Genomic DNA, 27125 nt, shown 5'->3' on the forward strand with positions numbered 1-27125 from the left:
AACACCAGCAGTGGGAGTGATGACACCGGGAGGGAAGGGGGTGTAGAAAGGGAGAACTGATCTCAGGGATCTATGTGTAACCTCCTCTCTGGGAGATGGGCAATGGGAAGGTGGGTGAGGGTAAACACCGGGCAGTGTAAGATAAGAGAAAATAATTATTGATAAACTATTAAGGGTGCAGGGGGAAGGGGGGAGCGGGGAGGGAGGGGAAGGGGAAAAAAAGGAAGCTGAGCTGATTCCAGGAACCCAAGTGGAAGGTGAATTTTGAGAATGATGAGGGCAACGAATGTATAAGGGTGTTTTGCTCAATTGATGTATGTATGGATTTTGATAAGAGTTATATGAGCCCCAATAAAAAAGATTAATTAAAAAAAAGACCCAAGATGCTATATCTTTTCATCGCAGGACACTATCTGTTTTCTTCACCACATTTGTTTATGCACCCATTTTGTGTTCGGTGATCGTGTCAGGAAGGTGAGTATCTAGAATGCCACATTATTCGAACAAACTGTTCTTGTAGTGAGGTAAGATTTGAGTAGAAGCCCAAAGTCTACCTGCTTCCTTGTTGCATTTGCATATATATACATGTATAAGCAAATACACATTTTTCTTCTTTACTCTTTTTTCCCTTCTACCCCACTATTATGTTACCTCTCATTCACTTCTTAGTAATTCCTCGCAGATACACGTCAATTAATCAAACAGGACCAGAAAAGCTGCACCATCCTCACCATCAATTTTAGAACACTTACTATTTCCCTGTACCCTTTGTTGTTGGCTCCCTGGTCACCTCCCCTGCTCCGCCCCCCTCCCCACCAGTTAAGTCACTTTTGCAAAGAGTCGCATATACATCGGCATAGTCACTTCTTGCGCTCCTTCCCCCTCTTGTATTATTATTGTTTGCTCCTCAATTCTCACTTTTCCCACCTACATCCCCAATGAACCATTGTATCCATTACTGTCGCTATGTGTCCATTCCTTCTGTTTAATAAGCTGTGAAACCTAAAAGAATAAAAACAAAAAATAAAACAGAAATAAAATAATAATAATAATCTAGAGATAAATAAAGAGTAAGAAACAAAAGATCATCTGCAAATTTTTTTTAAAAACCAGAGAAGAAATTTCTGTCCTGAACATGAGAATATTTAAACCTAAAGCAAATTCAGGTTAGGTCAAGAGGCGGGGGTCAACTGACAAAGTATCATATTATACCATAGTTCTATCCACTATAGTGCAAAGTTTACAATAATCTCTGTCTGATAGCAAAGCTTTTCATGTCCCCCGACTGTCACCAGAGGCTTAACCTGACTAGATAGTTTGCAGATGGATTTTGGACTCCCATCGTCTTTCTTAGCTTTTACAAATTGGGTATTTGCAATTTAAGCTCTGATACCTTTCCCTTAATCATATTTGGATTTTGCTATTTTTTATCTCTAGATCACACAGGCTGGTGTGTTTCTTCCATGTGGACTTAGTTGATGCCTCATTTAAATGGCTGCTTGTTTGAATACAAGCCTTTAATATCTCAGTTGATAGCTGGTCATCATCTGCTTCCTTCACTACATTTTGCTGTATATTACTTTTAACTTCACTGGTCTCTTCAGGAAGGCCAGTATTGAACAGGGCCATGCTTTAAGAACCAACTGTTCTTGTACTCAGGCTAGAATTAAGTGGGACCCCAGAATCCATCTACTTGTCCAGTGGTTATGAATGACCCTAGTTTACTTTAGCATTTATTTTCCCATTTTATTACAAAAACCAAAAATGGACAAAAAACAACAACCAAAAAAAACAAAACAGATGAAAAAGAAAAACCACTTTCCATCATGCCCCTGGGGTATAAGGCGATTGCATTGACAACATCAGCAATTTATCCAATGGCATAGAATGTAAGGTATTGTTAAGATGAATTTATGCAAGTATTGTCCAGCTGAGCACTGGAATTTATGAGTAGTTGGTTTGTACAGATTGGATTCTTAAATGACTGATTTTTGTCTACATTGAGTATGGGGGTTGGTGCCATGTACCAAAATTTCCTCTAACGTTCCAAGATCAGATCCTTGCCTATCAGATTAATGCCTGCCATGTTAATGCAACGGGAGGATTGAAATACTAAAGATATGGTGGTTCTGGGTCCCCTTTCTTTGGATGTCAACTAAACCAGGAGCCCTACCTAAATTTCAGCAACTGCCATTTTGCCAGTCTTGAGGTGTCCATCATTTGCTTTCTCTCTAATCAGGGAATTTCAGACCTAAGTCCAAGGACGACAGGAAGTTTTGAGGTATGGCCTAGTTTACTCAGTCAGGTTTCCACATTGAGTTCTTCTGGTGTCGTCCTTGGGGGATTCCTATATATTTCAGACGAGGATCTGAACATTTCAAACTATATGATAAATAACATGCTTTTCACATCTGCCATGCAAATTGTGGAGAAGGAAATATGCTTTTATAATTTGATTTTATTAGTTCAGCTGGGATGATTGCCTTTATTAAGTCTTTGTCCTGTTAAAGGTGTAATCAAAAGGTCACTACATAAGCAGATGGTTCATGAAAAATTATATTCAAATGGCTAACAAACACATGAAAAAAACTTTCATGATCACTAGCCACCCAGGGAATGCCATTCTAAACGATGATAAGTTTATGACCTTATACCCATAATCATAGCCCAATTCCAAAAAACTGAACAAAACCAGAAAACAACACGTGCAGGAGAAGGTACAGAGAGATTACACTGCTGGTGGGCTCATGAACATGTACAACTATTGTGGGAAAAGATGCCTCACATGCCCCAGAGATACCTTTGCTGGGCATTTACCCCCAAATAACTACAGAAACAGATGCATGCTCTCCCATGTTCATGGTGGCACAGTTCACAATGGCAATAAGCTGGACACAGCCTCAAATCCCATCAGTAGAAAAATGGATAAAGAAACTCTGGTGTATACACTATTATGCACTCCTAAAAAAACAATGACGAAACCATGAAACACCTCATTACCTGGATGGGCCTGGAAACTATTAGGCTGAGTGAAGTTAGACAATGAAAAAATAGCAAATATTGTATGAAATCACTGCTAGAAGATTGAACACCAGCAAAAAGACAAGCGTCTGTTGTCAGGCCATGCAATCTTCTAATCTGATCTCCCAAGCAACAAGGCAGTGTGCCAGCCAAATGTTTATGAGCCATATATCACCCCCTTATTTTCACATCATGTTTTTCTTATTTGTACATCTTAAAAACCACTTTGACAGAAGAGGCCTCACCTAGGTTTAGTTTGCTATGTTGCAAGGAGAGGGAAAACACCTATTGGTTCCTGCCATATAGCATTGTTCCATGGCCACCCCAAAGCAACAAACAGTCCTCTAAGAGTGATCAGTGAATCGTAATGGAAACGCAAGTCCAGAAGTGGAGTGTGTGTGGGGAGGCATGTCTGTCTCTGAGGAACTGGTTTTACTTCTGTGGGACCATGGCTTGCTGCCATATTGGCAAAGTTTGGTAGAAAATTAACCCATGTGGCAAGCTACCTTAGGACTCTGAGAATTTCTCCTTCATTTAATCTAGCTACAAAAAAATGATAAGGATTGGAAACGTGAAGAACAGTGCCCTTGCCTTCGATTTTTCACGATTCTTCCTACAGACGATTAAGTGACTATCATACTCTCAAGGAGCCCTGGTGATGCTGTGGGTTAAAAGTTGGGCTGCTAACCTAACTGTGGGTGCTTTCTTTGGGAGTGGCTGAGACTTTCTGCTTCCATAAAGATATACAGCCTTGGAGACACTGTGGAGCAATTCTACCTTCCCATATGAGTCAGAATAGACTCAAGAGCAATGTCCAGTACTCTCCCTATTGGGAGATGGATTAAACACTAGGCTACTAGCTAACATGTTGGAGGTTCAAACCCACCACCCATTATCTCCTTGAGAGAAAGCCTTGATACAATCTGCTACGATAAAGAACAAAACGTTGAAATCCCTATGAGGCAATTCTACTGTCACATGGGGTCCCTGTAAGTCAGACTTGACTTGGCAGCACCCAACCTTAAAAACAACAGCAGTATATTCTCCATTGTGTGATGAACTCAACTGGTGCTTCTCCTTGTGTGGAACTCTGTGAACTCGAAGAAATGAAAATCCTCTTCCCTGGAATGTGAGCACTGCATAATTCTTCTGCAAGGCATAAGGACTATATTTAATGGTGGGTCATAGTAGTTTTTTCATCCTCTGTAGACGTTGTCAGTGTAATGACAGAGATGGTGGTGGACCAAAATGTGAGCAAAGATTAGACTCTTCATGTACAGTCGTTAACTCACGCTGTCTTCTTAGAGCAGATATAATCTAAGAGGATTTCTAGCTAAAAGGCTCATCAACATGTAGTGACAATCCATAGACATTCCTTTTACCTTTACACCTTGCTTGCCATATTTCAGAAATATCTTGTTGCCTCCATTTTCCATTGCCTTTTGGTGACATCTGCTCTAAATTTCCCATTCATTAGTCATTGTTCAAAATTGCCCTGCTTCTGCCATTCAAATCCAGTGGTCCTTCTGGAATAACTGTTTATAAAAATAGACAAAATCAGTTGGGCCATTGGGACCGCAGTCAAAGTGCTTGGCTAACAATGGACCGGTCAGTAGTAGGAAACCAACAACACTTTGCACTCTGTGGATGAACTATGGGGCCACCTGTCTCTTCTCAGAGGACAGCCTGGGAAGTCCTATCTGGCAGCCTACTGTCCTATAGGGTTGCTAGCAGTTAGGTCAACCTGACAGCAGTGAGTGGTTGGCAAGAGGTGGTAAATTTAAAACCAGGCAACCAGAATAAAAGCTGAAGGAGTGACAATCAATTCAGGTAGAAGTGAAAACCAACACAAACCAAAAGTGCTATCATGGCGTTGGTTCCAATTCCTTGTGACAGGGTAGAGCTATCCTGTAGGACAGAGCACAGCTGCATCCTGTGTTAATCTAAACAGAGGAGCTGGTGCTATGGTTTTATTTCATTCTGTTGCTTACCATTACTTCAACCTCAGGACCTGTTCATCCCTGAACAAAGTTTCCTTCACATTTTTGAACTTGGATTCAATCTGCTCAATACACTCTTGCAGGAGCAGCTTGCAGTTGCCATGGAATTTCAGTCTTGACTTTGCCTACTTCCTCATTCTTCTTCTGACCTCTATGGATTCATCATGGTTCAGTTTGTCTTAAATAAAATGGCTCATATATTCTACATCATTAGAACTAGAAGATATCTTACAAGCCATTTATAGAAGCGAGGACCAATTTGGAAATCTACCAAGGGTAGATTAAAAAAATCATTTTATTGGGGGATCGTACAAGTCTTATCACAATCTATTCATACATCCATTGTGTCAAGCACATTTGTACATTTATTACCATCATCATTCTCAAAGCATTTGCTTTCTACTTGAGCCCTTGATATCAGCAACTAATTTCCCCTCCCTCCCCGCTTCCCCCTCCCTCATGAACGTTTGATACTTTATAAATTATTTTGTCATATCTTACACTGTTCGATGTCTCCCTTCACCCACTTTTCTGTTGTCCATTCCCCAGGGAGGAGGGTATATGTAGATCCCTGTAATCAGTTCCCCCTTTCTACCCCACCTTCCCTCCACCCTCCCATTATCACCACTCTCACCATTGGTCCTGAAGGGATCATCTGTCCTGGATTCCCTGTGTTTCCAGTTCCTATTTGTACCAGGGTACATCTTCTGGTCTACTCAGATTTATAAGGTAGAATTGGGATCATGATAGTGGGGAGGGAGGAAGCATTTAAGAACTAGAGGAAAGTTTTATGTTTCATCATTGCTACCCTGCACCCTGACTGACTTGTCTCCTCTCCAAGACCCTTCAATAAGGGGATAGCCAGTTGCCACAGATGGGATTTGGGTCTCCACTCTGCACTCCCCATCATTTACAATGATATGATTTTTTCTTCTTTGATACCAAGGGTAGATTTTTTAAAATCAATATTTTTATTGGGGCTCATACAACTCTTATCACAATCCATACATACATCAATGGAGCAAAGCACCCTTATACATTCATTGCCCTCATCATTCTCAAAATTCGCCTTCCACTTGGGTTCCTGGAATCAGCTCGATTTCCTTTTTGTTCCCCTTCCCCTCCCTCCCCACTCCCCCCTTCCCCCTGCTCACCAAGGGTAGATTTTAAGGAATAAATAGCGCCATATCCTCCCAGAGTTGCCTTGGAAATAAAAGTTGTATTACAAAATATTCATTTATCTGCAATGAAAGAACCAATTCTGAATTTTATTTTGGGTTCATATTTCTAAAAGCCAGATAATGAAAAGTGTGTTTAAATAAAAATGGCTGTAATAAGTCTGTCCAAACAAAGGAGGAGAAAATCCCTAACTTGAGGCCATATCCAAATAGATTTGTTTGTCTCAACTGTTCCTGGGTCTAATGCATTTATTTCCATTTCATTTGTTAGTTGCCTCATGGACTCTGTGAATGCTTTGATGCACTCTTTGTATGAAAATCTCAAAATAGAATGTCAAATTGTATTTACTCAGATGCATTCCAACGTAACGACTTCAACAGCACACCCTGACAATCAGGAGATATTCCAGTTTGCCATGAAGTCCTGCTTCACTCTACAAAGGAGAGGCGAAAGTAGAACTGAGGAGTTTATGACAATTTCCCTCGAGAATCAGGCAAAAATCTCTTGCTATCATGGAAAAAATGGCCAAGGAAGTTAGAGGGAGTATAAATTTATGTAGATTCCATCTCTTCTGGCCAATTATTCAGAACCATTTCCCTATTGTGTTACTGATCGTATCTTTTACATAGCTGCTGAAACAGACTGCAATCTTAAGGATTAATGCATATTTCCTCTGGGTTTATTTTGCAGTGAATGGACAGTATATCACAAAGAGGATTGAATTAATTTGTTCAAATATGCCTCAGATTTTAATGTAATTGCTATATTTAGGTGAATTTTTATTGTTTACTATAACAGCTCGTGGCCTACCCAATTAATTTTACATTGTGAAGAATTTTATAGCTTTTAGTTGGCTATCAAAATTTGAAATAAGTGTATCATGACCAGCACATAGTAGGTACAGTAAATATTTGGTCATTGGCATTTAGTTACTAACAGAACAAGCTGCAATACAGACATTGGCTTGGAAGTAGCATGTGCTTTAGATTGGGCTAATTGCTCTTAGCAGAGATTGATTTTATCCTCCATCCTTGTTCTCTGGTCACATTTGGTAATGTCTGGAGACATTTTTTTTTTTTTAGTTGCTACATCTGAAGGTGGAGGGAAGATGTGGTGCTTGTAGTATCTATTGGTTCAAGGCCAGGGATGTTAGTGAGCATCACATAAGGCACAGGAAAACCCCTAAGCCTCAGAGAAAACACTATCTGGTTCAAAATGCCAAAGTGTTGATAGTGAGAAACCCTGGATCAGACAGATAAATTAAACAGAGGTATTTGGCTTTTCACGTAGATAAGCAGCTAGAAATAGAAGTGTGTTTTGCAGAAATTAGCCAGTGTTCCTCAAAAGTTAAATATAGAATGACCATATTACACAGCAATTGAATTTAGGTCTATACCAAGAAACATGAAAGCAAGGGTTCAAACAAACACAAAATGTGGTCTGTCCGTGCAGTGGGATAATAGTCAGCCATCCATAAAGACAAATGGAATTCTGAGACATGTTAAGACCTGGGTAAATCTTGAAAACATTATGCTAACTGAACTAGAACAGACACAACAGGACAAATACTGTCTGATCCCACGTACATGATTTATGCAGAGTAGGCAAATACATAGAGACAAAAGGCGTTCCTAGGGACTGAGGGAAGGAAAGGGGGTCACTGAATTTCTGCTGTGGGTTTCGGAAATGAGTCGTGGTAATGGCTGTGATAAAGTAAGCAGTGCCACTGAATTGTACACTTTTGGTATTACATATAGTTGCCACAATAATATTTTACAAAATTGCATAGTCATGTTGTTTCTATTCTCTCCCCCCCCCCCCCACCTCCAGGGGGATGAGAAGAAGCTGCCTTTATTGGGGACTGTGATCCAGGGCCATACAGCTGCTTCATTCAAGGTCCACACACTTGGTCTGGAGGTTGCCACCAGCCTCCAGGAAGTTGACAGCCTCTATGTTGAGGTGGTTGGGGGACTTGAATGTGAATCTGTCTGGCAGCTTGATGCTCAAGTCACCTTGGCAGGAGAAATATACGTAGGCGACACCGCCAACCTGGAAGGGGAATTCAGCTCCTGGTGCTCAGCACCCCAGGCCCCGCCTTCCATGCTGTTCCACAAGATGGTGTTGGTGTCTCTGTGGGCATCGAAGCGAAGGTTCAAGTGCAGGCACAGGTTGTTGTTGTCTTTGCCCAGGGGCCACATGAAACTCTTGGTGTTGGGGCCACTGGCCCCACCCTCAAAGGCATGCCCCGGGTTTGAGGTTCAGGTTGCTGACCTCCAGACCACTGGGAGTAGAAGGTGATCCTTGGACAGTGACACCAGCTGTCTGAGGACTCTACCGAAAGGAGAGCCAGGTTGTCTCTACTCAACAATGTTTACAAGGAAACTGAAGACTATATGTTTCAAAATCACAAATGCTGATTTTGTCCAAGTGATTTATTTTCCTTGATGAAATTTTCTTCCATTTAGTTTTTCTTGAAAGAAAGAAATATCACTAGTCACTTCAGTGAACACCACTTTTGATCTTAGATTTCATTGCTTTCCCCTATCTGAGGACATGATAGGTTTCTGGCACTGAGCTTCTGGTTAGGTTCAGCAAGTCTTTCCTGTGAGCTAGGAAAAGCTGAAAGGGATTTTTCAGGAGGCTGCTTTTTACAATGCTTGCTGTTGCTAGGTGCCCTCAAGTCTATTTGGACTTGTGGTAAACCCGTGTGACAGAGCTTAACTGCTCCATAGGATTGTCTTAGCTATAATCTTTACAGGAGTAGATTATTAGGTCTTTCTCCCACAGACCCACTGGAACAACCAATGTTCTAGTTAGCAACTGAGCACTTAACTACCAAGCCAAACCCACTGCCATCGAGCCAGTTCCAACTCATGGTGACCCGATAGAACAGGGTACAACTACACCTGTGGCTTTCCAAGACTGTAATTTTTTTCATCAGTACAAAGCCTCACTTTCTCACCTTTCTTCCATGGAGTGGCTGGTGGTTTTGAACTGCTAACCTTGAGCATCACAGCACGAAGTCTAACCACTACAGAATCACAGCTCCTCACTTAACCACCAGGGTTTCTTTTTTGACAGTGCATATGAGAACAATTACGGATTTACTAAAATCAGTAATAGGAATTTAAATTTCCAGTTTCACAGGAAGGGAACAAAAGCGTATTGTTGTAAGAAGCTTCAGTCTAGAACCTCCTAAATTTCCTTGGAAGGATAATCAGTATGATCTGCCATATCTGAAATTTCATTCAGGAAGCAAGGAGGGGCATGAGCTACAAAAATTTGTTTGCAATAGCCCAAAAATATAGCATAAGTACAAGTACAACAATTTTCTTAACCAATCCTGTTTTCAGTTGACACATCTTAGATTATTGAAAAATGAGCATTACTAGGGACTTTCACCATTTGCTGCTTCTTTTCTTCTTTTTTTCTTAACCTCTGTATTTAATTACCAAACACTGTAATAATAATGTGCTAAAAATATAAATTTAAACTCATAAAAAGTCAGGAAATTTGCAGAACTATTGAAGCGTACTATATATCCCCAAACTTTATGTCCAGCTTTTATGAATCATAGGAAATAGCTTATCCAAGAATCAACATTATTTACTACATAGCATTTGGAATTTCATGATAGTATCATAACTTATATATCATAATGATTTTTATGAAAAGATCATATCTTTGGCTTTTCCTCTTATCAAATTCATGTGCCTAATATAGTATGCCATTTTCAGATATTTTTTCTCAGCACATAAAACCATAAGGGTATATTATCATTGATAGAATTTTTTATTAATAATTTTTTGGGCGCTCTTAAGGTTATTACAACAATCGATAATTCAGTTAGATCAAGCATAATTTTACAATTGCTACCACCATCAGTTTCAAAACATTTCCTTTCTTCTTGAACTCTTTGATTATCAGCTCCCCTTTATCTCCTCCCTTCCCCACCCTGCCCCACAGGAACCCTTATTATTATATTATTATATACTGTATCTTACACCATCTAGTATTTCCTTTCCCCTGCAATTCTGTTATTTGGTCCTCTTGAGTGGGGTTATATAGTCATCATGACTAACAGCTTCACCTTCCCCTCCCTCCCCCATACCCTCAGGTGAATCATTACTCCTGTTACTGTTTCTGATGGGTAATCTATCTTGGCTTTCATGCATTGAACACTCTTAATTATACAAATCAACATACACAAGTCCAGCAAGTTTAATGAGGTAAAATAAAGACCATAATCGTAAGGGGAAGAAATATTAGAGAACTAGAGGATAGTTGTGTGGTTCTTCAGTGCTATACCACTACCTAGATTTATCATCCCTTCTGAATGGTCCTTCTGTGAGGAACTGTCCAATTATCTTACAGGTGGGGTTTGGGTCACCACTTTGTCCATGCTCCTTTGCATCAATTTGATTGCTTGTTTTTGAACTTCTGATACCTATCCCTGTCAACACCTCATGATCACACAGGCTGGTGTGCTTCTTCCATGTGGGCTTTATTGCTTTCCTTCTAGATGACCACTTGTTTAACTTCAAGCTTTTAAGACCTCAGACACTGTATCTTTTAATAGCCGGGAACCACTGATTTCTTCACCACATTTCTTTATGCAATCATGTTGGGAATGTGAGTATCATACTGTACCAAATTATTAGAACAAGCCGTTCTTGTACTGAGGTAAGATTTAAGTAGATACTCAAAGTCCATCTGCTTCCTAGTTGTATTTACATATATATACTTACATAAATACACATAGCTTTGTGTATTTATAATTTACATATATAGAAATCCATATTTAGACCTGTATATATAATTTTTACTTTCTTGTCCTTTCCTTTTTCTTTCCTCCTGAAGCACTTTCATGTCTACCCATCATTCATCTCTTAGTAATCCCTCTCAGATACATTTCAAATGATCACACCCAAATAGGAAGATTACATCCTTTTCACCATCAAATTTGGAACCCTTGCTATCCCCCTGTTCCTGTCATTATTGGCTCACTGCTAACACCGGCCCCCCACCTCCCCTCCCATTCCACCACCTCAACCATCAGTCCCTTTGCTATCTCCGTGGGATTGCTTATCCTGCCTATTTTATATAGATGGACTAGATGGACACCAAAAGGAAGGAAAAAAAAGGAGAGACCATACAAATAGTCCCAAGCCTAACTGTAGATGGGTATCTCTCTGTTAAACAGAGCAGGAATTGTTATAATCTATCAGTCCAATCCCTTTTTCTTTGAGCTTTCCATATCCCGGGACCCATTTACCTAACAGTTTTTATACCCTTTTATTCCTCAGCATTTGTAACCCAGAGGTGCGCCTCTTACAAGTCCCCATTGCTCTTACTGCAGTCAAGGATGGAGCAGTCTAGTGCTTCCCTCCCCACCCCACTGTTGAACTTACAGACTTTCAGTGAGGTCCCCTTGTGAATATGCCCCAACCAGTTCAGATGAGTTGCCATGTCTTGTCCCCACCCCCACCCCCAACTCAGAAGTCTTCAATCAGGATTCCTCAGAGACTCTACAATTTTGCTTTCATTGCTGATTTGGTTTGTCCCCATGTGGGCGGTCAGACTAGCTGCTCTTCCCAAACTGTATCTTCAGTGCTATCCTCTGTAGCACTGTCATCTAGGGAGGAGGCATCATGTCTCGAGCTGAGGCTGCTCCTGCAGTGCTGTCTGTGAAGGAGCTGCTCCAAGCAGGACTGTCACCCACAAGGTTTAGCACACTGGAATGAGGTCTACTCTCTGGCTTCCTTTCCTGTGGAGACATACACAATACCCTCCCCTTGGGTGGATTAGTGCCCTGGTTCACATTACTATCTTTTTTCTTCCTCCACCCCTTTGTGGGCCTTAAAGGCATATGCGGGTAGGGGGTAGGGTCTTTCAGCACAGGTGTTATCTGCATCTCTTTTCTCTTTTCTTTTAAATGATGTATGCAACATTTTGTTTAGTCTGGCTCATGCTAGAGTATCTGATCCTAAGACTGGGAACTGTGCATTATGTACATTTTCCCCTATGCCCGTTCTGCTGGTTGCACTTATCTCAATGGGCTCATGTTATACTTGTCCTTTTGTGCTTAGCTGACTTCACTCGGCATGATATCCTCTAACTCTTTCCACAAGAAGATGTGCTTCATCTTTTCGTCAGATTTTTTAGGGATGAGTAGTACTCCATTGTGTGTATATACCAGAGTTTTTAATCCATTCATCTGTTGATGGACATTTAGGCTGTTTCTTTGTGATTGTGAACTGTGCAGCAATGAACATTGCAGTGCAGATATCTGTTCATGGTCTGTTTCTTATTTCTCTTGGGTATATGCCCTGTAGTGGAATTGCTGGGTCATAAGGTTTCCATGTGTTTTAGATATCATCAAATCACTTTCCATAGTGGCGGTATGTATCTACAAGACTACCAGCAATTAATGAGAGTTCTGAACCTATCAAATTTATAAATCATTAAATTTGCATACTTCTATAATTAACTACTCAAGGTCAAGAATCATATCTAATTAATCTGATGGTATGATGTTATTACATTAAGTTAAAACCCATTCTTTATTTCAACTACATTTCATATATTTAGTTTATATTCTTAGGAAATAAATAAGTTTTCCATATGTGAGCAAAAGTTTCTTCTGAAAATGTCATTTTTGTGTTTGAAAAAATGATGGAATGATTAAATATTTTTGCTTAATGAATTGTTAGGTAGCCCATAGCAAAATAACATGAGCAATATGAAACATATACAGAGTTTATAAATTCAGGCTATGTCTACAACACTTCCTTCCATAAATTGGTTCTATATGACTATTGTCATTATTCCATTGCCAATCACTTATCAAATGTCACCTATTTTCAGTTCTTTCTTATATTGAGGTCACCAAGGTCAGTTAGAAATGCTGAAAAAAAGTGAAATGCTGAGTAGATAAGGTTTTTTTTTTCCTATAATGATGTTCAATGACCATAGCAATTCTCTAAATCCTAATATGACTGATTGGTCCACTATTTTGAATATTATCTAGAATTTATCTTATTTCTTCTCCTTTTAGGTAATGGTAATATTAGGAAGAGTATTCCTAAAATGGTGCAGAAAAAAACCACCTTTCTTTATAGGGCTGGAATGTGGTCTGTGATTACTGGCCCAAACCTTTTAGGAAACAATACCACAGATTGATGAACAATTTCAAATCTTAATGGCAGCTGAGCAAATGCTACTCAAGATAGAGTGTTCTTAGTTTTAACTTCACTCACATTTATTATTATATGATGCTCTATCTTGTTGCTCCCCTTAGCTTTGTGAGGAGGCACCACCAGAATTCTTTCCCAATTGGCAGTGGCATTGGACTGTTCACTGCAGGATTAGCAGTTCCAGTCCATCAGGCACTCCATAAGATAAAGGCAAGAAATAAACAGAGTCTCGCAAATTCTATTTAAGATTGCTATCACACTCAATTTGATGGTGGTGGGTTTTTTACTAATGCCTTCAGTGAGAGGGATAATAATTCTCTACCTTGCATTAACTGGGAACATTAGAGGGTCACTTAACTCATTCCCTCCAGTCTTTGCCAATCATTCCCTTACTTCTTATCTCAATATATCTACCTTTTCTGGACATTTCCAATAAATGGTATCACATAATATGTGGCCATTTGTGTCTGGCTTACTTTACTTAATGGAATGTTTTCAAAGTCCATCCATGTTGTAGCATGTATTGATACTCCCAACCCCTTTAGTGCCTGTGATGCAGTAATTTACTTGATATTGGTCTTCTGGCCATAGAATTTGCAAGTGGTGGGGTCATACAGATTGGGTATATATCATCTTTTCCTATTAGGTCTGTGAGATAAAATGTGGAAAAAGATGCTGACATGATTCAGTTGTAAGGGGTCATTTGGAGGGTTAATCGTGTTTGTCAAAACTGGGAGCACTAATGAGCGAGTTGGTCAATGTTTACAACTGTTTATAAAATAAGCAGGATAAGTTTGAGGGGGTAATCTTACTACCAGCAAGAGAGAATAACCAAGAGTGAAGTTTTTCCATTGAGCCCTGAGATCCCTGAACATAGAGCTTTTGGGTCTATCCAGGGACAAAAAGGAGTGATACCAGTGGAACAGCAGATTCAAGAGCCAGAGGATGAAACAGACCAGTGGGCCTCCTGACTAAGGAGGAAAGCTTAATGCCTTCAGGCAGGAGACTCCTTTAGTGATGGGGTGCTGCCAGATGCTTAATGGCGGGAACTAAAACTAAGCACCTTTGGGCTGAAGCTCATAGCGAAGTGGAGTGCCTGTTGGACATTTATCAGGAGCACTAAAAGAACTTTGGAATATTAATAAGGGCAGAGGTCAAGGGACTCTGTGTGTGTGTGTGTGTGTGTGTGTGTGTGTGTGTGTGTGTGTGTGGAGAGAGAGAGAGAGAGAGAGAGAGAGAGAGAGATGCTGGCAGGCATGACAAAGAAGAGGCTGTCTTGACCAAAGAGCTGTAACCTAAGCATGTCTGATCCTGAATTATAACCCATAAACCTCCCTAATAAAGCTTAAAATTGTGAATATGATCTGTTCGACCAGTGTACCCATTGCAAGGAATGATTGAATCTAGCAGAGAATTAAAGAGTGTGTTTGGGAAGATAAGGTGGCATGTTTGCGCAGTGGGAGAAACACCAGGCTGCTAACAGAAAGGTCGGAAACTTAAAATCCAACACCCTTTCTGCAAAAGAAAGATGAAGCTGTCTGCTCTTGTAAAGATTTACTGTCCCAGAACCACTATATAGCATCATTATGAGTCAAAATTGAATAGTTGGCAGTGGGTTTGGGTAGGAGGGATGGGTGATGTCAGAATTAAATATGAAGATTGGAGGGTGGAGGATCTTTGCCTCATAGGACCCAACCTTGGGCAGCTGGTGCTGATGTTGGTGATTCTTTGTTGCCTTTAAGAAGTCAAAGGAGGTTAGACTTGTCTCCAAGTCTCCCGTTTTTAGTACCAAATATTCCATTGTATGGATAAATTATATTTTTTATCTATCTTGGTTTTTATCACTTTTTTTACTATTATGAATAAAGTTGCTATAAACATTCATGATCAAGTTTCTGGGGGACCATAGTTTTAATTATTTTCTTTTTTTAAAACTGGGAGGAGGGAATACAATCACAGCACAGTTCACAAGAGCAAGAAGATGGACACTAACTAAATGCCCATCTGTAGCAAAACAGATAATGAAATTTTGCTACAAGATGCACAGTGGAATACTATGCATTGCTAAAAAGCACTGATGAAACAATGAAGCACCTCATCCATTCAAGCAATAGAAGCTGGAGAACATTATGTTAAGTGAAATTAGTCAATCACAAAGGGCAAATATTGTATGAGACCACTGTTATCCAGGAAAAACAAACAAACAAACAAACAAACAAGTAAAAAAGACTTGCATACCAAAGGGAACATAACTTGGAGGTTACCAGATTGGGAAGGACAAGAGAGGGAAGATGAAGCTATAGGCTGGAGAGTGGACAGGCATTCACTTGGCTGATGGGGAAGAGAGTAACCCACAAGAGGGAGAAAAGAAATCAAAGGGTAAGCTACTGGGAGGGGTGATAAGTAGTTTAAACTCTTGCATACAAAATTGATTATCTGAAGTGTAAAAACCCCACCTAAACCACAATAATAAAACACAAGATAGAGAAAATAAATAAATCGAGGGTACATAGTCAAATACCCTTGGTGGCCCATAAGAAAATAATAGAAAAGACCCACTAAAGTATTAGCTAATGACTAGCAAGGGTTAATGGCTTTCAGGGAAACTTTGAACATAGAATAATTCATAGTCTGGGGCGGTTGGAAACGACAAGACAGAGAGCAAAGAAAGAATGCCACTTTTTATCTTCATTAATACCAAGCACATAGAAATGGGTGACTGTACGAAGCAAACCAGACCTTCCTATAATGTCTACTATCCTCTGCCTCCTGCCATGGTCAATAGCATAGTTTATTATAGCGGTTTTAAAGCAAGGGTAGAAAAATCTTGTCTGACAAAAGCAGTTAAATTAACCAGTTAATTGTGTTAGGAAAACTTGAAAATGCTTAAGAGGAAACAAACTTCATAAAACTAATGACCAAACTAAAAATATAGGAAATAATAGAATAAGAGAAATACTGGGGGGGTGGGGAGTTCCCCATTCTTGGCATGTCCTTAAATTACAGTGTGCAATTCATACATTACGCAAACTTATGCCAATCTCTCTGTGTTAAACCATGACAATTTATTCATTCTTGAAACAGCTTCTTAGATGTTTCAATGAATCCAAGTAGCATGCATATAGATTTTAAGTACAGAATGAACTACTCAGAGGTACTCAGGCTTTCTTGTTTCTCCTACAATTCATAAAACCCAGGTGGTGAATTTGCTTTATTTGGGCCATTTTAATCATGCTTTTTCATAAAGAACCATATAACCAACCATTTTAAGGCCCTCTTCCTCTCCACTACCTTAACCTATTTCAAGATAGGCAGTGTAACGGTTAGAGGTCAATAATGCACTCCTGGGTAAGTGGCAGGGCAGGGCTCAACCTATCAATTGGATGGCTGCCTGATGACACTTCCTTGATGGCATAGTCTTTTGGTATAAGAGTGAGAGAGACACAGGGAACTCTCTCTTTCTTCCCCTTTGCCTTCCTGCTTTCCAGGACTCTGCTTGCCTCCAGGGGCTGGCCCACATGGTCCATTCAGCCCTGAGTGCTGCAGGTACCCTGCAATGTTGCCACAGACCTTCGATCCACACAACTTTGTACTCAACGGTGTGTGATCTTCCTGCATCCCGTTTCAGATTTCGGCATCATTGCCTGCAGCTACATGAGTTTGAAGGGCTTTGGTTCACATTGGACTTGAGATGAAGAGGGCTGAGATGCTTTCTTGATATAAAATTTCTTCTTAATATAAAGCTCTTTCCTATACATATATGAATGTCACTGGATTTGTTTCCTAGACAACCTGGCCCAACATAGCCAACCACGTTAATTAAAAAGGCTACTACACTGGCAGGCCTGCTGGGAAATGATCAAGGGTAAGGTTGCTTAGAGAAGAGGTATACTCTAGCCCAGGTGGCGATGAAGCATGGTAGTAGGGCAGGAGGAAAGTCAAGGGAGATGGAGGAAAGAGCTAGGAGTCAAAGGGCATTCATGGAGGTCTAGACAAAGACATGTACATGCAAATATATATAGGAGGATGGGGAAATAGATCTATGTGTCTATATTTATAGGTCAAGTATTAAGGTGGCGGAAGGACCTTGGGCCTCTACTCAAACACTCCCTCAATGCATGAATACCTTCTTTTATTAAATTGGAACTCTATGATGCTCACTCTCCCGACACAACGGCTGGAGCCAAAGTGTGTGAACAAGTAAATATGGTGAAGAAAGCTGATGGTGCCCGGCTATCAAAAGAGATAGTGACTGGGGTCTTAAAGGCTTGAAGATAAACAAGCGGCCATCTAGCTCAGAAGCAACAAAGTCCACATGGAAGAACACACCAGCCTGAGTGAGCGAGTGGTCCCAAAGGGATCAGTTACCAGGCATCAAAGAACAAAAAATCATATCATTGACTGCACACCTCCATGATAGGATCGCTGAAGACAAATGGGTGCATAAGCAAATGTGGTGAAGAAAGCTGATGGTGCCCGGCTATCAAAAGAGATAGTGTCTGGGGTCTTAAAGGCTTGAAGGTGAACAAGCGGCCATCTAGCTCAGAAGCAAATAAGCCCACATGGAAGAAGCACACCGGCCAGTGCGATCACGAGGTGCCCAAGGGACCAGGTATAAGGCATCATGCAAAAAAAAAAAAAGATATAAGTGTGTGTATGTATGTGTATATGTGTGTATATGTATATATGTATGTATATATATGTATATATATCATATTAAATGAAGGGGGAAGTGCAGAGTGGAGACCCAAGGCCCAAGTGTCGACCAATGGAGATCCCCTCATAGAGGGGTTTAGGAGAGGAGATGGGTTAATTAGGGTGTGAGGTAGTATCGATGAAGAACACAGCTTTCCCCCGGATCCTGGATGCTTCCTCCCCCCAACTACCATGATCCGAATTCTACCTTGCAGGGCTGGATAGGACAGAGGCTGTACACTGGTGCATATGAGGGTTGGAGGTACAGGGAATCCAGGGTGGATGATACCTTCAGAACCAAGGGTGTGAGGGACGATGCTGGGAGAGTGGAGGGTGAGTGGGTTGGAAAGGGGGAACTGATTACAAGGAGCCACATGTGACCTCTTCCCTGGGAGAGGGACAGCAGAGAAGGGGGGAAGGGAGACTCCGGATAGGGCAAGATATGACAAAACAACGATGTATAAATTACCAAGGGCATATGAGGGAGGGGGGAAGGGGGAGGGAGGAGGGGAAAAAAAAGAGGACCTGATGCAAGGGGTTTAAATGGAGAGCAAATGCCTTGAGAATGATTGGGGCAGGGAATGTATGGATGTGCTTTATACAATTGATGTATGTATATGTATGGATTGTGGTAAGAGTTGTATGAGTCCCTAATAAAATGTAAAAGAAGAAAAGAGAAAAAAATGATTAGGGCAAAGACTGTACAGATGTGCTTTATACAATTGATGTATGTATATATATGAACTGTGAAAAGAATTGTATGAGCCCCAATAAATTGTTAAAATTAAAAAAAAAATAAAAATAAAAAGGCTACTACAGAACCCACTGCCATTGAGGGGCTGGTGATTCGTGGTGATCCTATATAGGGTTTGCAATGCTTTGTAAATCTATGTGGACACGGATAGCCACATCTTTCTCACGTGGAGCATCTGGACATTACAGTTATCAGTCCAATGCTTATTCTACAGCAACACCATGGCTCCTAAAGACCCAAACACATTTAAAAAATCTATCATCTTGAGAAATATTGGCCAATCATTAGGTTATCTTCTAAACCTCCTACAGTTCTTTTGTAGGAAAAAGTAAGACAAAGGGATCTAAACTTGTTTAACTTAGAAGAAGTTAGTAATGAGGGAGAAAAGAGTTCGGCTGATTTATCATTTGAATCATCAGCAGCACTATATCAAAGGAGATTAAGACATGATCCTTGCCCCAAAGAGCTAATATTATTGCTGAAGTAAACAAGGCATATGCATGAAAGAATTTAAGAATACCATAATATACTATCTCAACGACAAGAATCCAGACATTGGAAAGATCTATGTGGTCTCTAGAAATTAAAGATGACATCATAGATAAAGTAAGAAAATCTGGGTCTGAAGTTTGAGGAGGATTTGTTCAAGCTTCTGGCATGGACAACAACACTGTGAACAAAGGCAGAGCTGCAAGATTTAACACCACGTGGAATGGAGAGCATTTGCTCAGGAACAAATGATAAACAAGGCTATACGATAGGCCAGATTGTGGTGAGTCTTGGAAGCCAGGCAGACATCCCTAAGTTGCTCCTGCCAAAACTAGGAGCTTCTCATTAGAGCAAACTGTGTCCAGCTGGGTTTTATTTAAAGCAAGCTGTCTGGCTAACTACTAAAAGAGGAGCGACCAAGAATGGGGATATAAAGAATAGGCTGGGTAAGGAGTCTGCAGATGTGGTCGAGTTCAATTCAGAGAATAATTGCCAAGATATGGCAGGCTGCTTTGGGAAATATTACAGCTTTGGAAAGCTTAAGGGGCAGCTCTGCTCTGTTCTATAGGGTCTCTATGAGTTTCAACTGACTAGAAGGAAATGGATTTTGATTTTCCTGCCATATGCATTCCAGGTGCTTGTTTGGATATTTCAGGGGTGATACGAACTAATATGTACGGTCCTCCAACCCCTTGGAGTTCATTATCTATGTATGCACATTCCTATAACAGAAAGTAATGAATGTTTTAAGTACAAAATATAGGAAAGGTACCTAAAAGGCACCGAATGAGGTATTAATTTTATTTGGGTAGCAAAAGAAGTTAAATTATAACTTGATATTAAAAATAATGTACAATGTAAGCATTCTGCATTTCCCAACTTTGTAACTCCTTGCATGTTATTTCTGTTAAGTATACTATTTTGTTTCTTTTTACATGTTGCTGACGTCAATTGACACAAAGAAGACACCATTAAACTATGGACTAAGCAGACCTAATAGTCTATTGGTTTTACTTAAGACAGCCTGATAAAGTTTTGTAACTCAACTGCTGAGCTAAGGTGCTATAATGAAACTTTTATATGATCAGACACGGTTTATAGGGTTACTGTGAGTCAGAAAGGAGTTCTGGAAGTTGGGCTGTTAGCTGCAAGGTTAGCTGTTGGAACCCAGCAGCTGTTGCATAGAATGTGAGAATTAACATTTCCATAAGATTTACAGTCCCCAAAGCCCACCAAAGCAGCCGGATTCAGTCCTATAACGTGACTATGACTTGGCATTAACTTGATGGCAATGATTTTTGTCTGGATAAGAGTTAAAATCAACTTACTAGGAGTAAATTTAGTTTGATTTTGTGGGGCGGTTGAGTCTAGGAGAGACAATGTGACTTCTATGGGGGGGGACAGTCAGGGTGATGGTAAGTGAGAAGAGAAGACGTCTAAGGACAGAACATTGAGCAACACAAATATTTGAGGTTTGTGCAAACAAAGAAGACCCAACAAAAGATAAACAGAGAAGGAAGATTGCTTGTATGGATGTCAGCAAAAGGATAAGACCATAATTGCAGAAATCAATAGCAAAAGACTTTTCAAGATGGAGGAAACCTATTTTATTTTATGAAAAGGGGGAAAGTAGTTTATGAAAAATTTGTGAAGTGCAGATATGATTAAAGATTAGATAAATAGGAGGCGCTTCAAAAAGTTGGTGGAAAAAATGGAGTGAGAAGGTAATGGAATTTGTCCAAAATCTTTTTAAAGCCCTCATGTACGACAGCAAACTCTTTCAGGACACGGGGCACCTTTCCTTTAATACTAACAAGAATGAGAAGAGAGACACAGTTGAGAATGGAATATTGAGAAAGGGCTGTTGGTAGTAGGGGAAACTCATACTGAATTGCCAGAACCTTGTCGATGAAGTTGGAGTTGAGGTTTTCTGCAGAGCAGACATGTCAGGAAAAGGTTAAAGAATGAGATGGAATCAAAGATGGTGCCTAAATTACGTTAAAGTTACACATTACACAATTCTTGACAAAGGTTCCCTTATAATTTAACTAATTTTGATTAATTTATGAATATTTCAAAGAGTTGAATGCCCCATCAGTAAATCTGCATGAGTCCTTAGGCTTGTAGGCCTAGTGGATGCAAGAGAAGTCCTGTGATGGCTTTCCTAGAATAAGACTAGTTTGTCCAAGCTACAAAATTAAGTCTGAGAGACGATGCTTGTTGTTATTAGGTGACCCTATGGACAACAAAAGGAAAGCCACCGGGTCCTGTGCCATCCTCCCCATTGGTGGTATATTTGAGCCATCTCGTCGAGGGTCTTCCTCTTTTCTGCACTCCCTTTTTTTTAACCAAGCATGATGTCCTTTTCCAGGGACTGCTCTCTCCTGACAACATGTCCCAAGTATGTAAGATAAAATCTTGCCATCTGACCTTACTTCTTCCAAGACAAATCGGTTTATTATTTTAGCAGTCCTTGATACTTCCTTTATTTTATCCAGCATCACAATTCATATGCATCAAGTCTTCTTTGGTCTTCCATACTCATGGTCCAACTCTCATATACATATGAGACAATTGAAAATGCCACGGCTTTGATCAGGCACACGTTCATCTTCAAAATAACATCCTTGCTTTTAAACACTTCACCCAATGCAATGCATCCTCTGACCTCTTGACTACTGCTTCCGTGAGCATTGATTGTGGATCCAAGCAAGATGAAATCCTTGGCTGCTTCAATCTTTTCTCTGTTTGTCATGATGTTACCTACTGGCCCAGTGTGAGTTTTGTTTTCTTTACATTGAGTTGTAATCCATATTAAGGCTGTATGTAATCTTTGATCTCCACGAGCAAGTGCTTCAAGTCCTCACTTTCAGAAAAACAAGGTTGTGTCATCTGCATATCAAAGGTTGCTGATAAACTCTCATCCAATTTTGATGCCTCATTCTTCTTCATATAATCTACTTTCTCTGATTAAAATGTCAGGTGAAAGAATACAACCCTGATGTACACCTTTCCTGATTTTAAACTATGACTCTAGAATGTACATTAGAACTTGTCATTCTGCTCTGCTTTTCCTCTGAAAGGATTCTTCTATAAAATCTTTGATCCAAAAGTTAGTAATAGTAGCTGGTCTCAGCCTTCTGTTCTCATAGTAAATGAGGAACTTGTTCATGATGGTAATTAGCCATACATTCCACACCCTCCTGCTGTTCCTGACTCTCCTTCATCTGTTGTTCCAGGTGAATAGAGACCATATGTGCTTTCAATGGCTACTTGCAAGCTTGGAAGACATCAGACAGTATGTAATCAACTTGGAGGTAGAACAGAAATACTAAACATATTACTAGGACCATTAACTGGGATATCCCATGAAACCATGACAGTAAATATGCAGGCAAAGAAACCAAATCCTATGAGGTGTTTGGTTGTATGTAAGCCAACTCAGTGTCTACTTGTTGTTTTACCTTATTTAAATGAGGATGAGTCCTACAGTATTGCTACTATTCTTTCAGTTCATTCATGCGTCTTTATTCCAAGCAAATTGTGTTTAAGCATTTCTCTCATTAGTGAATAGCTTTAGACAGTTCTCTCAGGAATACACTTGTCTTAGCATCCTTAGGGTGCCTCCTAAAACAAACAGTCCCATCAAAATAGTAGCTTTCAAGGGGATCTGCTGGACCAACAAAATTCAAGAAAAGTTAGTCAGCAAAGAAGGCAAGTATGGCAGCTGTTTGGGGGATCCACAGGAATAGTTTTCCAAGCTTTTCTGTAGGGACAAAGGACGGTCCTGGAAAATTCCTAGGAAGAAAGTTTAAGAAAATGAAGAAAAAAGGTCCAGAATATTTTCTCCAAGGAATTGTCTTTTTCCACCATGACAATGTACCCGTTTACTCTTCAAGGATAACAAGGACTGTCTGAGGAGAGTTTTGTTGGTAAATGAGATACTTAATGTTTATTGTGCCAATCTGGCTGATAAATACATGTGGGGTTGATTGAAGGGCAGAGGGATAAATGGTTCAGTGAGCCTCGCCTTTCTAGTTCTCAGGTCTCTTGTTTTGTGATGGTCGGACCAGGGTGCAGCTGCCTTAGCCAGTTCCCTGCTTCAGCTTGCAAGGCTCACTTCCTGAAAGATATCCCCAAAGAGAAGCCACATGGACCTACCCTGATGTCAGCCCTGGGTGCTGGAGCAGCTGTGCGGCGACCCTTGCCAGTGCTAAGATGCTTACACGTTCACTGATTCAGCTTTCCTCCTACATTTGGCATCATTGCGTGTGTTTTGTGAGATGGAGGAAGACTTTGTGGATTGGTGTCGCACTTATGGGCTAAAGTTGGACTTGGGGGCTTGGGCAGCACTGGGTTGGGATGTTTTCTTTTCTTTTTTGGGGGGGGGATGTTTTCTTGACGTGCACTTAACCTTTATATAGAACTCTCTCTTATGCATGAGTTTCTGTGATTTGTTTCTCTAAAGTACCCAGACCAACACAGTACACCTTACTCCATATACTCCACCACCCTGACCTTATCCCATTAAACTTTTTATTGTTCCTCCAACTTAAAGAACTTAAGAAATAGAACCAGATTTTGAACCCATTTGTCTGATTTCACAGTCAACTTTTTAATCACGACATACACTTCCGTTTTATGCTAAAGATACACAGACTATCATAAGACATCTCTTGGTTCCTTGCACATACATTTTTCTTACAGTGAATTTGTTAGTATGTGTAGTACAATTAGTCTTCTTATGTTAGCTTACCAAGGGTGCATCCCTAATTCTAACCTTTCTACCTGAGGATACTGCTGTGCTCTCAAAAACACGCTTGAGTCAGGCACATCATGCCAACATTTTGTCACTTGGGGTGGCTTCTAATGGAAAAAAAAGTTCATACTATTTCTCAAATTCTATTTAATATCCTGTGATAAATGGGATCTTTCTGTGCCTTGGGTCATAATTTGAGTTCTCCACCGATACCCTCAAGGTATAAACTACCCAAATGTCTCTTGCCAACCACTAGGTGGGAGTTTCTTCCCCTTATTTTCCCTTACTTTCTTCCTTCCCCTTGGCCTCTCCCCTCCTCAGAAAGTGGAAAACTCCTGTCTTGAATCTTATCTGCCAAGACCCTGACAGTGATGACCTGACTGCTAACTTAGAGCAAGAGAGGTATTGAGGAAGAGGCGGCAGTGACTATGAAAGGAAAATGATTTCAATAATGGAGCTAAATAATTTTATATCCCGAGACACTGTTATTTTTTCCAATGGAAGAGATAGCTAGGAATCAAGACTTATATGTTTAAATAAAGATCATTTGGCAGTTATTTCAAATGATTTATTTGAAGTACTCGGTCTTTTAATTTAATTTCTTTTGTGTGGGGGTCACCTGGAGGATATCATATAGCAGAGTTGTTCCATACCTCTTTACCCAAGGGGAACTAATCAGATCTCAAGCATACCATTGAGTTATCTGTGCTAGGAGACTACAAGAAAATTCCACTTTTATCAGCCCTGCATGATAAAACTCAGCATTCCTAAAATAGTTAGCTTAAAGCGTCAGAAATCTAAATCTTTCTCAAGTCTGTAACACAAGTAAAATTGGAAACTCATATTAGAATTGTTTAATCATTTTGATGGATTTGCAGTTATGTGTAGCTCAGGAAGATAAGGAAAAAAAGCATAGACTTTAACATATTTCACCTTTATGGGAATCTCACTAATAATGTTAGAACAGATATTTTAGAAAAAATATGGCGTGCTAGTCTTTCAGTCAAAGCCAAAGCAGTATGGACACCAAATAAACAGTCACAATTTTAGAATATTGGTCGTTTCATGAAATGGGAAAGATCAACTTCATATCTAAAACCAAATAATTAATTTGGTTTCATTGGTTTTATCAGGAATATTGGTCAGTAAGCATGTGGAAAGTGAGGATTTAGAGAAAAAAATGTGCTGTGTCTATAGAGGGCAAAATGCTGAGGGGGGTTGATTCAAAAGTCACCAGAGGCCAGGAAAATAACTTTTCAAAACTCGATCCTCTGTTGCTCACATATGGCTTAGGCTGTGTGTGAGCCTCTTGCTCAGGAGCTGCACCGGGTTTCCAAAGAGCACGGCACTTTTCTCAGCCTACCCTTTGCATCAAGAGCCAAACACTTCCCTCAGATATGAAACCGCCTCATTCTCTGTCACTGCTCCCAGGGAAACCAGCCTGTTCCAACAATACTGAAAGGGGCTGCTCTTGGATGCTCAGACAGGATGCTCCATTGATCTAGGCTTGCTGGGATAGCCTATAAGCAACCGTCAGTTAATGTCTCATACAAGTGTGAACTGTTTCTGCCCAGACTGGATCAGATGTTGTTACATTAAAAAAATGTGATGCTTTCAGCATTCGGTCAAGGAGAATTTATTGAATACTTGGTCTGTGCCAGGTGCTGGGCTATGCTTTAGTGGGGTAGCGGGGCGGGCTGGGGAGAGGAGAGGGAGTGGAGTGCTGGACCTGAGATCCCTGAATGGTGAACCTCCTGGATACCAATGACAACTACAACAGAGAAGCAGCAGCAGAACTAGGGACACGCACATGGAACAAGAGTAATTGAATTCATGACCCGCGGAGCATGTAAAGCTGAGTGCTTTTGTGCAGAAAGCTGACATGCAGAGTCAGGTACATCTTGGCACTTAATTAAGAAAGTTGGACTTGTGACCCACTGATGTGGAGCTGAGTGCCTTTGAGCGGAGGCTCACTGAACTGGAATGCCTCTGGGCACTAATTCAGGGATGCCTCTGGGCACTAATTCAGGGAGCTGGGCTTGTTGGCCCGTGGAGCTTAAACTGAATGTCTTCAGGTTGAGGTTTATAGCAAAGCGGTATACCCTTAGCAAACCTGACCAAACTTTGCAGCACAGCCTGATAACCAACTCTGAGCATTACAACTTGTAAACGTCCTTAATAAATCCTTTAATTGTGAATTCTGTCTGTGAGTTCTGCCTAGGCATTGCAATGGATATTGGAAACCAGAGAGGTAAAACAGAACATTAATGTAGACATTTCACTATTCAGGGAGAATGATATTAAATGGCACAATATCTCTTCCTGGTAGTAACATTGGAGCCCTGGTGGTGTGGTGGTTATGTATTGGGCTATGATTCCCGTGGTCAGTAGTTCAAAACCACCAGTCCCCTCGGGAGACAGACAGAGCTTTCTACTCCTGTAAACAGTTACAGTCTTGGAAACCCACTAGGGATGGAGTTACTATGAGTCAGCATTGACTCAAGGTCAGTGAATTTGTTTGTTTGGTAGCAAAGTCGATATACAGAGAAACCTATCCCAATGAAAAATGTCTAAAATAATTTGGATAAAATGTTTAAAACATAATTTTTAAAGTGTTGTTTAACCAAAGTTTAAGTAAGGGAAACAACCAAATACCAAACAGTATGGGCTGATTCTATAAGATTAACATTCCTGAGTTTGTTTTGGGGATGATGTGCTCATCGCTAGTGGCCTAAACGAACAGAGACAGGAGAAAAATCTGGGTAGGAGCAGAATAAGAGAACTGACTGGAGATCTGGTTGGTTATAAAGCTAAAATCCTCTAAGAATAACTACTTCAGGAAGTGATCTAGGAAAAAAATCAAGACCAACCCCTGTTCATGTAAAAAGCCTTTTCTTTGGGATGGAGCAATTGAGGGTGGAAATGAAATGGAAAATTCTCTCTGAAAAAAATTAAGTGACCTCAAAGAATTCTCACAGGGAAAATTCAAAGATCATGGGGGGAAAAAGTCACTAAACTTAAAGAAAGCAAGA

This window comes from Tenrec ecaudatus, chromosome X (genome assembly GCF_050624435.1).
Source record: "Tenrec ecaudatus isolate mTenEca1 chromosome X, mTenEca1.hap1, whole genome shotgun sequence".
Taxonomy (NCBI): domain Eukaryota; kingdom Metazoa; phylum Chordata; class Mammalia; order Afrosoricida; family Tenrecidae; genus Tenrec; species Tenrec ecaudatus.